Source organism: Coccinella septempunctata, chromosome X (genome assembly GCF_907165205.1).
Source record: "Coccinella septempunctata chromosome X, icCocSept1.1, whole genome shotgun sequence".
In the NCBI taxonomy this organism is placed as follows: domain Eukaryota; kingdom Metazoa; phylum Arthropoda; class Insecta; order Coleoptera; family Coccinellidae; genus Coccinella; species Coccinella septempunctata.
Window position 1 is genome coordinate 21,153,167 of NC_058198.1, and position 17,969 is coordinate 21,171,135.

At 35.0% G+C, this 17,969-nt stretch overlaps 1 long non-coding RNA gene across 1 annotated transcript; it reads left to right on the top strand.

Moving 5' to 3' along the window:
* The first annotated feature begins 758 nt into the window (after positions 1 to 758).
* On the top strand, positions 759 to 14,910 carry LOC123321307. Its single transcript, XR_006538842.1, has 3 exons — positions 759 to 1,085; positions 1,195 to 1,371; positions 14,676 to 14,910. It is a non-coding gene; the product is annotated as an uncharacterized LOC123321307 (long non-coding RNA).
* The last annotated feature ends 3,059 nt before the right edge of the window (positions 14,911 to 17,969 follow it).

A 17,969-nucleotide genomic window follows, 5' to 3' on the forward strand; every position in this document is an offset into this window, starting at 1 on the left:
TGAGCTCCTTCGCAATACGCTTTGTTTGTTCGACATCTTGATTAAAGATTTCTATGTCAGTGGATTGGAGGAAGGAAGCCACAGTCATGGTTGTTTTGAAGCTCAAAATTTCGATTTTTCAAAAAAAAACACTACAAGTGCCATGAAAACACCACTTCATTTTCAAATACTTAGTTGAGAATATTTCGAGAACTAATGCATAAAATGAAAAAACAATTACTGTGCTGAAATCAGTATAAAAATACCTTTCAAATGAGGTATCACTCACCCCATCTTCCCTATTCAAAAATTGAGGGTGAGGGTTGTAGTAGCAAGGGTTCAAGCGCTATGCGTCCGTAACCTACATCTTAAGTTGTCCCCCTCGAAACAGAAAGCATTTCTATCGAAAAAATTTATTTCGTCCGTAATCTCGTCTGTTTCGTTTTCAAATGGCCACCCTGTATATTATCATTGAATACTAACTGAGAATGTTTCCTCAAAAATAATGAGAATAAAAGGTTCCTTTGGAAATCGTCAAGACATAGAAAATAGTCTTATTCCAGCAATTTATTGAAAGCTCCAAATCGGAAGGTCCCTGGTTAAATCGTATTATTTTTTTTAGGCCACAGCTGCTTCACTTCACAATCTATTCAGAGTGAACGCACAAATGAATGGAATATTCATGAAATATATCAAAGACCACCGGCTCGCGTTTTACATAAACATACCCTGAAAGTTCTTACCAAGTGCGTCCCTGAATTCCCCCTGAATATTTGCAACTCCGTTTAATTGGGTTGTATGTGTTGCCTGTATGTCATGTTTACATTTTTCTAGTTTTTGTATCTTTATCATATATCTAACAGATGCTGAAGATCGTTTTCGGATATTCATTTTGTGGCATTTTTACGTCGTTTTCTGTACTCTGAATAGCTTGTGCGTGAAGCGAGGTTTTTTACAGAAATTTCTTGTGGAAATTCAAGTTTTGGGATGAAAATAACCATCTATATTTCCATTATCACTAATTCGACGGTTGGGGTAGCAATATTACCCATCTGAGGATCAAACACATACTCCTGCTAGTATAGGAAGGCCGCCCAACAACTTGAGTGAGTTCGTTTTTTTTTCACTTAAACTAGACCCTATTAAATCTGTTTTATTTGTGTTTAAGGGACTTTTTTACGAAAATTTTCATATTCTTACTTCTTTCTGCTGTAGACAATACAAGTTTCTACGTAGTTTGGATCGTCCCGTTCTGAACCGAACAACGGAGATGAAATTCACGTATTTCCTATCCGAAGAAAAGAAAAAATAACTTGAGAGGGATTTTCGGCCACTGTGGATTTGTTTGGATCCTCGAATTGGTAGTTTCTCCGATTGTATTGCAAATTCCTGGTATGTACAGATAATTTTTCTGATATTACTTATTGTTCATTTCCTATCATGTTATATCAATCAAATCAATGATAAATTCCTTTCTGACATAATGGAAAGTTGAGATATTTGCTCTCACATTCTTTCAGGAAGTTTCAGATTTTGTTTTTATTCCATTCATAAACTATTTCATAGTGGAAGAATTCAAAAGATAATATCTCAGAATATAATATTTTTATTCCACCTATGAATCATTTCACATTTACAGTATCTTTCAATATATACTTATATACATGAATTCAATAAATGAAGTGAAAGTCTAGTGAAATTTATAAATATACAGTATATACCATAATTAGTGTGACATTGTGAAAACTACGCTTGATCAAGCATAGGGGGTGAAATATTTTGTCTTGTAGGTTGATTATACTTCTAAAAGGAATTTTAGGGAATCGATACTAGAATTTTACATCGAAACATTTCTTTTGTATCTTCATTATTCTTATAATAACACATTCAATCATTTTATTTCATCTGTTCCGGAGTTTAAGTACCTATTTCGATAGGCTGACCAGATTACCCAATGTTCAATGACGGACGGGCCTAGGGAATGTGTTATTTATATATATACAGGGCGAGTCTTTGAATCGTGAAAATATTTCAACAGTAGATTCTTGAGACCAAAATAAACACTTTTTTCCGATTCAGCTCTGATAAAAAGATAAAGCAATTTTAAGTTTTCATAATGAGCTGTGCCACCCCTAGAGAAGCAAAATTACCTTCAGAATAACTAAATGAATCTGTGACATCTGTGGATCTTTTAAAAAGAGTTACATTCGGTCAAAAGTACCCAATTTTTCGAATTTCAAAGATATATTTTATTTTTGAACGTCAAATTACTCGAAAACTATATTCCGAAATTCATTTCATTAGATAAAACAGTTAGTGAGAACCAGTAATAACATTTTTTTTTATTTTTCAACAACCTGTATCTTTTGTGTTTCTTTTGACTTCAAGAATCTACTGTAAAATATTTGTAAGAGTCTAAGACTCACCCTGTATATGATTTCAGCTACTCAGTTTCCTACAACATATGGCGATAAAAAAAATAATTCATTGAAAATAGAAAATTAATAAAAGTTTATCACAATACAAAAACGAAAATTTAATAATATTGATATAATGGTTGTGCATTACACTGTGGAATGAGAAGAGGGCTTCAGGCGTTGCTAGATAAGCTTCTTCATCCCCAAAATTTGAATGTCTCAAATATTTGGTCAGGGAGGAAGACGCTGCTGCATTAAACATTTTTTTTACGTTCTCTCTTCCTCCAAATGCAATCTGAATTGACCCAAACACTTCGTACATTGGACTTCAGAATCAAGTTTTGTTTTTAAAAAAATGGAAATTCTTTCGAAAGATCTTCCATAAATTTGCATTTTCTTTTTTCAATATCCATCTCAAATATTCTTTAGAAAAATACTGAATTAAATTTAGGATTTTGACGGACATTTTGACGGACGTTTTCTAGTGACGGACTTCTTGGGCGATTGACGGACTGTCAGTCACAATGACGGACGTCTGGTCACCCTATATTCGGATGAGGCAGCCCTTTTTTCTATTTTTCTTGCTACTTTTTTTTTGCATTGGATCGCTGAATACGTTGGCGCCCTATTCTATCAAACAGCACTCACGCCATTTCCACTGTCAGCAAACCGATATGTTTCTAGAGTTTCCTTCTGGTGTTGGTTTGATTTCAGGAATTTTGTTCTCTCTCATAAGTAAATAGTTAAATTTTGGTTTTTGGTCGTTATACCTTGAGTCTTCTTCAACATAGGTACGTCAAAAAAGAACTGTTAACCCAATTTAGTGTTAGTACCAAAATTGGTTTTTGCCATTCGAACAGATAATATTCAAACTTCACTTTGATATCCTAAGGTTTATTCTGAAGTAAATCAGGTAACTGGTGGAGCCCTGCATACTTCAAAGTTTTCTGGAAAACTGTCGATAATTTTTTTCAAAATATACTTTATTACACTCATCAATGAAATGCTCGTCTAATACTTGTATATATCACTGTTGAAGTAGACTGGCTACATTTTCTTCACGATTAAGGGCATGTAATTCGATCGATTTGTCTTGGACCATATTGATGTGCTTGTTAGGTGTATTTTTTGATAGATCAGTTAGCACATACTCTGCTTTCGATGTGCTATTCAGCATGCGAGCAGCTTCATATAAAATATTTTCTGATACAACCAGTTGCCGGCTAGTATTAGGTAGGGACCAACTCGTAATGGGTAGAGACTCCATTATACACGTTCTAATAATTTTTATTGTTTCTGGGTTTGTTTGAGAAAAACATCTTGAGACAACTTCTAGTGTGAAAGAAATACAGAGGTGAAAATAGAACATATTCTTTCTTCTTTCGCCATTACTCTTATATTACTTGTATTCAAAATCGAAGTTATTTGTTTTCTTACATTTGTGAAATTAACATAATCGGTAACGGCTGCTTTGTTGAGAGGAGATTGTCAGTTCATGAATAAATTTCCTGTTAAGCGGGTGGGTACAAGTATCGGAGGTCGGATGAACCCGGTGGCTATTCAATACGACTAAAAAAAAAACAACCCACAAAAAGTAATTGATAAAAGGATGCTGATGAATGGAAACTTGTCAGACCTAATCAATTTGTTTATTGATATCTGTATATTTCACTAACAGCTCCATCAAATTGAAACACCAAAAAAATTATATAATCAAATATAAACACGAAAACAAGTAAAGAATCTAAATAATATAATAAAACTCTTATCAAACCAGTGAGGACACATCGCTGAAACAAAAGGTACATATATATAATAGAATGAAAATCTTCAGTATATTTGAAAATATACGACGATGACTAGAGACTACTCTTTAAAATGAGATAAGCAAACGAACTGAATGACTTCTGAATCAATTTTCCTCTTGCATCCTGAATGAATGGATATTTATATCATTGGGTTATCTGAAAGAAAATAATGCACCTGCACTATTGCGTAATATGTATTATGATTTGTATGGCTATATGTAGGTTCCAATAAGAAACAAACAAAAGTCTTATTTAACTCAATAAGGGTTAGGATTATGTACTTCCTCCCCACCTAGGATAAAGTAAAGTAAAGTAAAGTATATGTTTATTTCAGTTATTATAGTACAAACCCTAAAGAATTCAACAAGTCAAATCATCTCTTGCAAAACTCCACAAATTCCTTAAAATAATATGGTTCACAACTCAATATACCTAAACTGGTGAATCTCTTTCTTGAAGTTTTTATTTCTCAATATTTGATATTTAAAAATTATAACTTGTATCCTTTTTGAATCAATATGATGAATTAATTCCAGATTCCTTCTTGTTACGTAAGCTCTTCCTATCAATATAGGCAAAATATTACTTTCTATCGGAATTATTTCAAAGGAAGTGATCAAAATTATCATTTAGCATATAATAAGAAGAAAGCTCGTATTCAGGAGAATTTTATCTGAAACAAATATTCATACTATTTTTTTTTTCGTTGTTTGAGGATTCTTTTATGATAAATATGCTTATTCTTACTATCTTCAATAAGATGTGAGTCAATTTCACAAGAATGTATCCTTTTAAATACCAGATCTAGTTTTCTCGTAATAGGATTTTTGATATACGCGGGATTATCACCTAAGGGATGGTATTCTTCAGCTGCCTTTTTCTGATCTATTTTTTCTGAACGATCAATAGTTTTATACCTGCCTTTTTTCAACTCTTTCGAAATATCATTAACATATTCGACATAATTGACTTAATGATTTGCATTGGTGTCATTTCTAGACTTGAATGCTAAAAATTATTATAACTCAATAAAGCGAGAGCTTATATATTTTGAAAAGTAGAATTTTTATGATGAATAGTACGTAATTGCTCAATTAATGTTGAATGAAATATTTCCACAATTGCATTAGAATTCGGATTGTAATTCATGATATAAAGGCGCGTACTCACTGGCGAGCAGCAACAGCAACGCCCATACAAATCCCATAAAATTTTACGATGTTGCGTGTTGCACCAGTGAGTACGTCCCGTTCATCGTTGCGAAGCACGGTGTAACTTTCCTTTGAGAGTGGCAAAGACCGACAAATCTCGGATCGCTTCGAAGACTGCGACGAACGAAGAAGGTCGTAATGTTTTATGGGATTTTTATGGCCGGTTGCTGTTGCTGCTCGCCAGTGAGTAAGCGCCTTAATGAATTTAAATTTTATGTACTTTACAAAAGTCTTTAACGAAACTATTTTTTAATTCTAATCCGTTGTCAGACGTGATTTCAGAGAGTATTTATACCATAATGACTGAAATACATTATTAATTTATCAATTATTTTCGTTCCTGTTTTCTGAATTAGGATAACATTGTCCTTATCTTGAGAATGAATCAATTATATAATACTTAAACAATAGGTTCGACCAAATATTATGGTATCGCAATAAACATGTGTAACGGCTTTTGATCCAATAGGTTTAGGTTTGAATTGATGTTGTATAGGACTGTACTCTGAGATATTTCACATGAATTAATATAATTTCGCACATTTTTATTCATATAAGGCAAATAATATTTTTGTCTTAAACTGATTGAATTTTCGCTCACGCTACGATGTCTCGTTTTATTTTTGTGATATTGTTGGATGCGTCAAGGTTGTTCTTCTTTATCTTCAACATCTTCAATAAATATTTTAGAAATTTTGAATTTAATAGTTTTATAATCGAATGCATTTTGTAAAATTCTAATTAGAGGTTCTTGTAACTCTTCGGATTGCAAATAGACTGTGTAAGGTTTTTCAGGACGAACATGATCTTTAATGAATTCAAATTAAATCATTATCAATTGAATTTATTGAAACGCGAAATCTTATTCTATCTCCAAATAACTTCGTTTTGGTAACGTTATAATTTGATGCTACATATTTTGAATATTATTTGCAGGGAATATGCATTTGAACATCGTTCCGTATATAGTAACTATAAAATTGGATTTTCCACAATACTATGGATAGTAAAATCATCATTTTCATCATGATCATCCTGATTCAAATCATTATCAATATTATCTTTATTATTATCATCATTTTCATTTAAGTGAGTTTCTTCATTATTGAAATCATTATTTTCATTTGAATGAATACCTTCAGTATTATCATTATTAATATTCGCATTTGGATTATAAGTATTATTATGAGCATTCAAAAGCTCTAACTAAGCATTCATATAATTATATTTTTTACAATGAAAAATCCGTTTTTAAAAAAACCAACTTTATTTTGGGAATATACAACGATGACTAGAGACTACTCTATGTAATGAGACAAGCTAAGTAACTGATTGAGTTCTGAATTAATTTTCCTCTTGCATCGTGAATGAATTGATATTTATAACATTGGGTTATCTTAAAAGAGATAAGGATGCAGGTGCCCTATTGCGTAATATTAACATTGTATGGCTATATGTAGATTCAAATAGGTAACAAACAAAAGTCTTATTTCAGTTAATTAGGGTTAGGATTATGTAATTCTTCCCCACCTTTGATAAAGGTATCTCCCAAAGGAGTAGCTTTACAATTAAAATGATTATTAAAATATATAAAAGCTAAAAATGCAATTATTATTAAAATTATCAATATTAAAAGTATTCAAAGTGTATGATTATTATTTTGGAAGTTCCATCCTTCCAACTCTTCTAAATGGATATCAGGGATTTCTTCATCATCTGTAGCATCATCTTCTCTCTTGGAATATTTGTGTTTAGATACCATCTTGGGTAAAACGACGAATTTTTCTTCATTAATAACCGTAGTTGGGGAAATTTCTTTTTGAAATTTGACGACACAATTTGTGCGTATAATAGCGACTGGAGGAACAAAATACCATTTTGTTTGATGAGGGCAATCTTCTTTAATTTTTGTGTTTTCCACTGAGAGAATATTTCCATCTTTTAATAACTTGAGGTTTGATGTAGGAACCATTTTTTGTTTTGTACAATTTTCGAAGTGGATTTTCAAGATATTTTCCATGCATATTGGAGGCTTGGATAAAGAGTCTTGATCGCAGAGGAAATCATCTTCGACTGGATGACATTCACTTGTTGACCATTTTAATGTCTCTTGTGAGAGCAAAAAAGTATAGATAAAGGGAAGGGTAAGATTGTTTTGAGGCAAATAGTAAAATTTATGTATATCAAAACTATCTTCATAAATCGTTGAAATTGATATCAGAAAAAGTAAGATCTTGTCCTTGAAAATAACTTTGGTATGACACAATTGATAGTAATCTCTGATGTGATGCATTGTAATAATAGTGACATTTTTGACTAATTCTACGAATTTTGTATACGGTAGAATAGACTCATGTAAGAGATGTAATCTGGCAAAACTAACTGCTGTTTGAATTTTATCATTTTCATCTAATATATCAGAATCTAATGTTTCAAATAGTATTTTCGAAATCTTGCCACCAAGGTTAATTAATCCTCTTTCGATTCTAGTTTTTTCATTTAAAAGTTCCTCGAACGTATTAATATTAATTTTATTAGTATGTAATAAATACTCGTAATTAGCTGTCGCTGCAAAACCCAAATGTTGATGCTTCAATGCTTCAATTTCTACTTGATATTCAAAAATTATATCTTGTATCTTTTTTAAATCAATATGATGAATCAATTGCAAATTATTTCTTGTTACGTAAGCAAAATATTATTTTTTATTGGAATTATTTCAAAGGGAGGGGCATTATGTCTGAAACAAATATATTATTTTTTCTTCCGTTGTTTAAGAATTCTTTTATGATAAATATGCTTATTCTTTCTTTTTAAATACTGGATCTAGTTTTCTCGTAATAGGATTTTCAATATACGCCGGATTATCATTTAATGGATGGTCTTCTTCGGCAGACCTTTTCTGATTTATTTTTTCTAATCGATTAATACTTTGATGCTTTCTCTTTTTCTAACTCTTGTTGTTCTATTTGTTCATTTTGAGTTTTTCCAATTGGTAACGAATAATTTAAATCTGCATTGGGGTCATTTCTAGACTTGAATGATTGGAATTATCATAACTTAGTAAAGCAAGAGCTAATTTATTTTGAAAAGTAGAATTTTAATCATCAATAGTACGTTACTGCTCAATTAATATTGAATGAAATCTTTCCACAATTGCATTAGAGTTTGGATTGTAATTTGAGATAAAATGAATTTCGATTTTATGTACTTCACAAAAATCTTGAACGACACTATTTTTAAATTCTAATCCGTTGTCACACGTGATTTTAGAGGGTACACCATAATGACTAAAATACATTATTAATTTATCAATTATTTCGGTTCCTGTTTTCTGAATTAAAGGATAACATTGTCGTAATCTTGAAAATGAATCTACCATGCTTAAACAATAGGTTTGACCAAATCTTATGGTATCACAATAAACATGTGTAAAGGGTTTTGATCCAATAGGTTTGAATTGAAGTTGTATAGGAGTTCTTTCATATTTACTCTTCTGACATATTTCGCATGAATTAATATAATTTCGCATATCTTTATTCATATTAAATCCTTCATTGACGCTAATTCGTCTTCGTCTACATCTTCATGAGTAGCTTCTTTAATCAATTTCATAAATTCTTTATATTCTATACCATTAAAATCAATATTTTTTGTTATTTCGTTTTTCTTTTTACTTCGAATATTATATATCATTATATTTATATTTGAATGCATAAAAATGAACTGTATCATTTTGAATATTATAGACCTTTCCAATTGCTCTAAAGAACACGCAATTCGTGGTAACGCTGAATATTTTTCATTATAATTTTCACATAATTCCCGTAAATTTATTAACGCTTTGAAAACTATTTCATGATTAGGCTTTTCATAATAAAAATCTTTCGTAATTAAATAGTAAATATTTCTATTTTCTCGGTTAATAAAAGCAACGAGAATCACCGATCGTCCCGATCGAAGTCCTGGAATTATTCGAAAATAATTTCCGAAAAAGTTCAATTTCGACGATTTTTGCTGTTTTCGCGAAAGGTGCTCGACGTTCTTGAATAGGCAGATCGAACGAAGGCATTCATCGGAACGGGGACGGGCTATGTTTTGTCACGAAGGACGGAATTACTTCATGAATATACTCATGCCCACTTTTACGGTCCCCAAATAACCGAAAATTGCGTAAGAAATTGGTGGAATTTTGACAATTCTCAATTTCACAATATCGAATTGTTTACTATCGACGATCAGAGAAAGTTTGATGGACTTTGACGATCGATGTCAGATCGTTGAAGTTATTTTCGACTGAAGTTGACTGAGTTAGGAAGATAGGCGAATCCAAAAGTCTAGACGCCCTCTGCCGACTGAATTACGAAACTACATTGTCAGTACTGCAAAGTCAAAACAAATTTCTTCTCTTATGTTTTCTTTTATCTCACGTTGTCCAACAAAGTATTATAATTATTATTTGGAGATGTTATATTGGGATTATTGTCTGGGATTCTGAATAGAAATATTGATTACATCTCTTCATAAACTTTTTAGGGTTTTCACTCCCAATCTCTGAAACAAAATCAATTAAAAATGAAATCAACGATTTGCTCCTGCGTAAATGCTTGCACTAATTCGTCAGGAGCAAATTAACTAGAAAAAATGGTTGCCTGACAATGAACTGAAAATAAATAACATTGAAATTATAATTCTAAGTTGTAACGTTTCGGAGTCTATATCAGACTCCTTCATCAGACGAAAAACCTATTTTTGAAAATCTTCTGAATTGTGGCTTTTGTTTGACATTAATTGTCAACACACAAAAACAGAGACTGCATAGAAACGTTCATTCATTTAATTTTGAAATTACCGGATGACAGTTCCTTCTTTAGTAAATTGATCTATATTAACAAAAACTAAACCTTTGATCGAAAAACACAAATCAAAAAATTGTATTTACAATATACCCTGTATTTGTGGTAAAACTTATACAGGTGGAACGTCCAGACCTCTAGAAATAAGAAAACGCAAACATAAAAATAATATTAAAAATAGAGAAATTAATCGATCACAAATCGCAGGTCACATTTGTTCTAATACGGGAGACCACATGATGGATTGGGACAACACTAAAATTTTAATGACAAAACCAGACCATTTTAAACGAAAAATTAAAGAGTCTACATGTATTCTATTAGATCAAGATAATAATTTGGCAAATTGTTCGGTAGGAATAGATCATATTTGGATCAATTTACTAAAGAAGGAACTGTCATCCGGTATCTCTTCACAAACCTTTTAGGGCTTTCACTCCCAATCTCTGAAACAAAATCAATTAAAAATGAAATCAACGATTTGCTCCTGCGTGAATTCTTGCACTAATTTGTCAGGAGCAAATTAACTAGAAAAAATTGTTGCCTGACAATGAACTCAAAATAAATAACGTTGCTCCTGACAAATTAGTGCAAGAATTCACGCAGGAGCAAATCGTTGATTTCATTTTTAATTGATTTTGTTTCAGAGATTGGGAGTGAAAGCCCTAAAAGGTTTGTGAAGAGATGCAAAATCCTCCCAAAATAAATTTCAATCGATATCTGTCATCCGGTAGTTTCAAAATTAAATGAATCAACGTTTCTATGCAGTCTCTGTTGCTGTGTGTTGACAATTAATGTCAAACAAAAGCCACAATTCAGAAGATTTTCAAAAATAGATTTTTCGCCTGATGAAGGAGTCTGATATAGACTCCGAAACGTTACAACTTAGAATTATAATTTCAACGTTATTTATTTTCAGTTCATTGTCAGGCAACCATTTTTTCTAGTTAATTTGCTCCTGACAAATTAGTGCAAGAATTTACGCAGGAGCAAATCGTTGATTTCATTTTTAATTGATTTTGTTTCAGAGATTGGGAGTGAAAACCCTAAAAAGTTCATGAAGAGCAAAATCCTCCCAGAATAAATTTCAATCGATATTTGATTACATCTGCCCACTCTGGCATTGAAGTCTCCAAGGAGAATAATTCGTTCCCGGTTTGGGATTTTACTTAATGTAGAAACGAGTGTTTTGTAGAAGGTGTCCTTTAAGTTGTCAGAGGAGTTCAAAGTGGGTGCGTATACTGCAATGATGTTCACAAACGTGTTATTCGCTGCAGGAAAGCGTAGGGTCATCAAACGTTCTGAGATCCCAACTGATTTTTCGGTTAGTTTGGCGGCCAGGTCGTTTCTAATGGCAAAGCCTACGCCATGTTGTCTGATTTCGCCTTCTGGTAAGCCTTTCCAGAAAAGAGTATACGCTTGTTCTACCAAGCTACCTTCGTCCGAAAAGCGTGTCTTGCTTAAGGCAACTATTGCAATAGATGTACGTTGCAGTTCCTTATCGATTACGGCAGTACGTCTTTCTGGTCGGTCGGCCCTGGGGTTGTCTAGCAAGGTTCTGACGTTCCATGCTGCAAGAGCTGTGTGTTTTTTATTGATGATTCACTCGCTCAGGCACCCTCCCCCGGAGATCCTAATGGGTGGGTATTTTACCTCCGGATACATATTTTGTCCTGTTCGACTGATCCATCTTTTTGTAGGAGCTGCGTTAGAAGGTGTTTAAAAGCTGCACTGGTAACGCTGTCAGTGCAACTTTGGTTGCGGTTTCGACTAGATTATCTTGTGGCACAGGTATCCTGAGACGATAAGGCCTAAGACGTAACTTATACAACGCAGAGAGCAATGTCCTGCTCAAGCCGATGTTCAGGCTAGGTAATTGTGGGAAACAGAGTTTTATACCGCTTATGTTCGGTCGCCAAAGCCTCGTTTGTAAGAACAGGGTTTACCGCGAGTGGGTGAGGTTGGCATTTGAGAGGAGAGGCTATAAAACGCCTCCATTCCCCTTACACCCCTTTATCTTCACATCTTTTCTAAACATGAAGATTCTTGATATGGCTACGTTTTCTTCATCTTTCGTTGGCGTTTCCCTTATCGGCACTTTACCCATCAACTTCCACCCTAGATGCGTCTCAACCGCTGTCAGTCCATTTTTGAGCGTATGGACTCTTCCCGTCAGCAACTTGCCCGCGATGTCTGCACCAATTAAAACCGATACGTTCTTCGCTGTCGAGATCGCTTATCACGACTTTCCGATTTTCAGGTCTTTCAACCATTTACCTTTCGTTACACACGGTATATCCGAATAAATCACTTTCTCGTCGAGTGCTTCGAAGTTACACCAGTATGTTATGTCCTGATTCCCGACACGAATCTAGTACTTTTGGCGTATCGCGACGTTCGATTGGCTACCGCCGAAAAGTAAATGTACCATATCTTGCTGTCCAACTGGTTTATACTTCAAACTTTCAGCAAGCTCGGACAACACATATAAGTTTTGCGATCTGGTGTCTATCAAAGTGGTTAGGATTAGAAAGTTTAGATATTATTTGGTCTGATTGTATAGTGTTCGATATTCTGCTGATTAGTAGATGCAGTAATTTATCCTGATTATCGGATATAAATTCTCTGTACTCATGCTGAATATTAGGTACTATAGTATTTTCAGTTATTTCTACCTCTGGGATTGTGTTCATCAGTCCAGAGGGGGCAACATCTGCTTGACTTAGTGTCGTTGCCATTTTAGTATGAGATCTAGTTCTCATGGAGGGTCCGCCCTCTTCTATTTCCTCTCTTGGTCCCAGAATATTCAACTCATTGATCATTTCTTGTTCACTGGCGGAACCTTGTACCTCTCTGCCTGCTCGATATCTTTCTCTCCTTTTTATGTATGCGTTTCGGTCTCTGATCTGTTAAATAGTATTATTTGGCAGATGTTCGCCAATTATTTTGTAGATGTCTTTTTTTCCTTCATGTTCCCTCAATAGATGTTTAAGCAGTTCAACTTCTTGCTCTTTCCAGCTCTTACCTACACTTGTCCTTTCCTTCTTCTTTGCATGTGGTTTACATATTATTTCATTCCTTTTCTCAGGATGTTTGGATCTTTGATGCAAAGATAGGCCTCCTTGTGTTTCAAACTGCATTTGACAATCGTCACAGCTAAAGTTCCCTGTTAGAACTTTTGTGCCAGTACATCTAGCTGTGTGCCCCACGATTGATCTGTAATTTTGGGATATTTTCTGGGAGCATATTTTGCAGCTGAATAGTCACCACCTCCGTGTGATCATTTCGCACTCTTAGGGTGATCAGCCACCGAATGCGAAGTTGAGCGAAGCTCAGCGTTTTCAATGCTAAATGATGAGCTACGTCACTCGATTCGTAGCTTGTCGATTATATTAGCATTGAAAACGCTCAGCTTCGCTCAACTTCGCTTTCGGTGGCCGGACACCCTTATTCTAAGCGTTTGCATAAACGTCGCGGGAATTTTGACGATTCGCGACCGAATCCTCTTGTCAGGCTTTCGATTGCCTTCTGGTAATTTCACCCTATCGGATGGTAACTACTTACCAAATCTGCCGCTCCCGATCCCGGTACTATTGATTGAAGAAGATACTGGAACTTGTCCTCGTCTCGCAGGCCATCATCCTCGTGAATCTTCTGAAAAAGGCTCCGGAACTGCAGCCACTCTTGAAATCTCCACTAAACTTTGCAAGTTCCACCTTGGGTAGATTGTACCTTGACCTCGTGGCCCCTATTCCGCTGCTGCTCACACTCGAAGCCTTCTCTTCCTTTACGGCCATCCATTGTTCAAATTTACATTTGGCCTTCAAGAATTCAGACTCATAATTGTTACTTTCGTCGTTGGCCTTTTCTAGGGCTGCCCCGTCAAAGTCCTAGGAGGCATACATTTTTTCCAGTCTCCTCTTCGATACTTCTTCCAATTCCTGGTACCTTATCACCAGTCCCTTGAATGCCGCTTTGATTTCAACGTCGGTTCCGGATTTGCCGTCGTCCATCAGAGCATTCAGCGATCTCAGCGCTTTTGTGAAGCTGATTGTTTGTTGTTTAAGTTTCTTCTGCTCTGCCTCGATCATCTTCATCATAGTCTTGACCTAAAGTGCAAAGAATAAGTCAATTGTTCGCGCCACAACGCTACCGTGATGAGCTGGACCTGCCATCTACCGCATCATTTGTTAAACGATGCTGTCTTAGAGCTATGGAACTTGCACGCGGAAGGAATCTTCTTTTTATTTAAGTCTCAGTCATTCACGAACCTAGTCACTAGTCAGTATTCACTACACACATTCATTCACTCACTCGATGTTAAACAGCCAGTCTAGATTGTAAAAAGCAATACGAGAAACAATAAAGTTACCCTTTAAGTGAAAAGAGTTGTTTGTTTTTCAGAATCGTCAAGTTAATACAGTCCACGAACACCAACATGGTCCATTTGAGCCAACGGATATGAAAAAGAAGTGAATAAACGTTGAGAAAAGCTGAAAATCAGATTCCATTCGGCACCAAGAGGTAGTTGGTGAGTCCGTTCCTGTTTTTCCATTTATCCAGATCTTGTTATTCCCTTTTCACCTGTCGAGTTTTTAAAATAGTCGTTTTGTTTTTTAATATATTATTATAGCTCTGCTTGGCGTAGTGTTTTACGGAAAATGACGGATCCATTAACTAGAAAGCGAGGGTCGCTAAAGAGCTCCCTAACAAATTTCGTTAAACGCGTAGATAGTAAAAAGACCTAGATAAACTCAGTGAAACCGACCTGATCCAACTAGAAGAAAGATTAGATCGCCATAAGATAGTATTTGATGAGTTCGAGGGGGTGCAAAACCATATAGAATTGGCAACCTCCGAAGAAGCTCTCTAGAAAGAATATGAAATTAGGGCCACCTTCGAAGACACTTATTACGATTACCGGTCTATTGCCAAGTCCCTGTTAGCAAATAAAGTAATTATTGACTTCAACAGTCAAATCTCTTCTAGGAATTCCGCAGTGTCAGAGACAGTAGTCCTACCAGTATTTTAAGTGGAGTTAAATTGCCAGTTATTGCCCTTCCCAACTTCCAGGGAAAATATAAAAAATTGGTTACAGTTCAGAGAAACTTTTGAGTCTTTAGTTCATGACAATGAGTCTCTGAGTTTGATTCAGAAGTATCATTACCTTAGAGCCTCCCTAGAAGGAAGTGCAGCCCTTGTAATCAAAGCAGTTGAATGGGGCCTACCGTTTTTTGCTCACCAGTTGGCGCCTCTGCAGAGTGAGGTCCTGAACATAGACAAACTAATGAAAGATTTGTTTATCTACGATGACGGGGACTCGTCATTTCACACATCATAATATTGGAGAAATTGAATATAGAAATATTTGGTTACTAATCAATATCTTGTTCGTCATTTTTGTATTTTAATTCGCGTGTGTAAGTCCCTTTCTGACAATGATTTGGCTTCACTTCTTTTATAGCATAAAATACGTAATATCAATAAAAGTATTATAGATATCTGGTGACCATAAACTTAATATTAACTATATAGTCGAGTCTATGATTCGGACCTCACGCTACACTAGCACATCTAGCGGCGAATTCACACGCGGTAGCCCTCATTCACAAGTGCAGGTTACACAGTAGCTTGGCAAGTTTTATGCGATAGATATAATAATACTGGGTTATTAGTTCATAATCATATCAAATTAATCTTCGGTTTAGAGTCTATAACAAAGGAAAGTTCTTACAAGTTGCGTAAATTAGTCGATGATCTGTCCAAGCATTTGCGCTCACTAGAACAATTGGAACAGAACACAAAAAATTGGGACCCATTATTGTTTTTTCTAGCAGCAAGAAAGTTCGATGCTAAAACACTTAGTGAATGGGAAATGTATTTCTTTACGTTTGATAACCCGACGTTAGAAAACTTACAAACCTTTTTGCGCAACCGTGCAGAAGTTTTCCGACAAAGTTCCAAATCCCTAGTTTCCCATAATTCTACGGCCTTGTCATATTTCTTCTGCAAAGAATCTCACTCGATTTATAAATGTGTATCATTTATGGGTTTGCCATTGAAAACAAAAATAGAGTTTGTTAAACAGGCCAATCTTTGTAATATTTGTCTACTGAATAACCATTCGAGCAAAAAATGTAGGTCAGGTCCTTGTAAAAAAAGTAAAGCTTGGCATAACACTTTTTTACATCCTGAAAATGAATCCACAGCGGTTAGCAAAGAAAGCGGCTTAAGTTCGAATAACGTGAATTCTTTGGCCAGTGGCGTAGACGTCCTCAGTAATTACACAGTGTTATTGTCTACAGCAAAGGTTATAGTTTTTGACGAGTTCGTTTCGGTACGTGTACTGTTAGATTTTGGATCGCAATCAAGTTTGCGTCAACATTTCGGTATATCAACAAGTAACGCAAGCTTAAACGTTCTAGGTATCTCAGGCAATATTTCAAAAATCAAAGAGAAATGCGTGGTAGATCTGAACTCTCGGTATGGTAAGTTTAAAGCGAGTGTTAACTGTTTCATTCTTTCTAATATCACCAGTATTACTCCAGCATGGAGGTTTGATGTTAGTTCGTTAAAAATTCCTAGTGATCTGCAATTGGCGGATCCCGAATTCAATAAGCCCGCTCCCATCGATATGCTCATCGCTTAAAATTCTCTATACAAATTTCCCCTCGGAGTACATAGACCTCAATCATATGAGTTTAGCTGAAGAGCAGATAAACGATGATGTATGCGAATATTTCATGCCGCATCACGGCGTTTTACGGGAAAACAGCAAGACTGAATGAATGAATGAATGAATGAATGGTTTATTGGTGTATCTACAATTGTAAAAATTGTTTCCACAAGTCAGGTAAACATCAACATCAACAAGCTTATATAGAATATACACACTTATTGTAAAAACGATGACATGACCATATACTTACAAATTGAAACATAACAAATAAGATAACCAAAGTTACAATCTCATGGCTTCCAGAACGAATTAAACTCATCAATCGAATAAAAAACATTGTCCAACAATATTTCCTTAATTTGCTTTTTAAATTTGACATATGAAAGGTTTCTCAGCTCGGCAGGCAGTCTATTATATAACGACGCTGCACAGTACTCCGGGTTACTTTGGGATTTTTTCAGTCTCAAGAAATTTTTTCTGATTAGGGATTTGTTTATTGTGTCATATTCGTGTACGTCGGATTGCAAAGGATAAAGTTTGTCGCTGCCGTGGATGTAAAGTAAGTTTTCTAGAATAAACTACAGGTTTAGGAGTAGTTTTCATTTCCTACCAGTAACTGAATCCCTCCTAACAATATCCAGTATATCGGTCCAATTTTGCAAGAAGACTTGTTGTCAAATTTAATGAATCCTTATGGTTTTTTTTCCTCAGGAATTGCAATTGATGGATTAATACATCTAGGTTGATGAGATCTCCAAATTTAGTATGAAGAAATTGTTATGACTTAAGCCTTGCGGCTTTCACACTCCTCTCCAGAGGAAAGTTCACTTATCCCAGATATCTCAGATATCAAAAGGATTAAGCTCTGTTGGAGCCCTTTCCAGGTTTTCGGGCTCGTGGTGGTGGTCAGGTCCGGGTGGCTCCTCGCCTCCCTGCTGTAGGTTGGATTCCTGCTCCACCCGCACTTCCTGTCGGCGCAGACGGTGTTCCTCTGCATTCCCCATGTACTTGCGAACAGT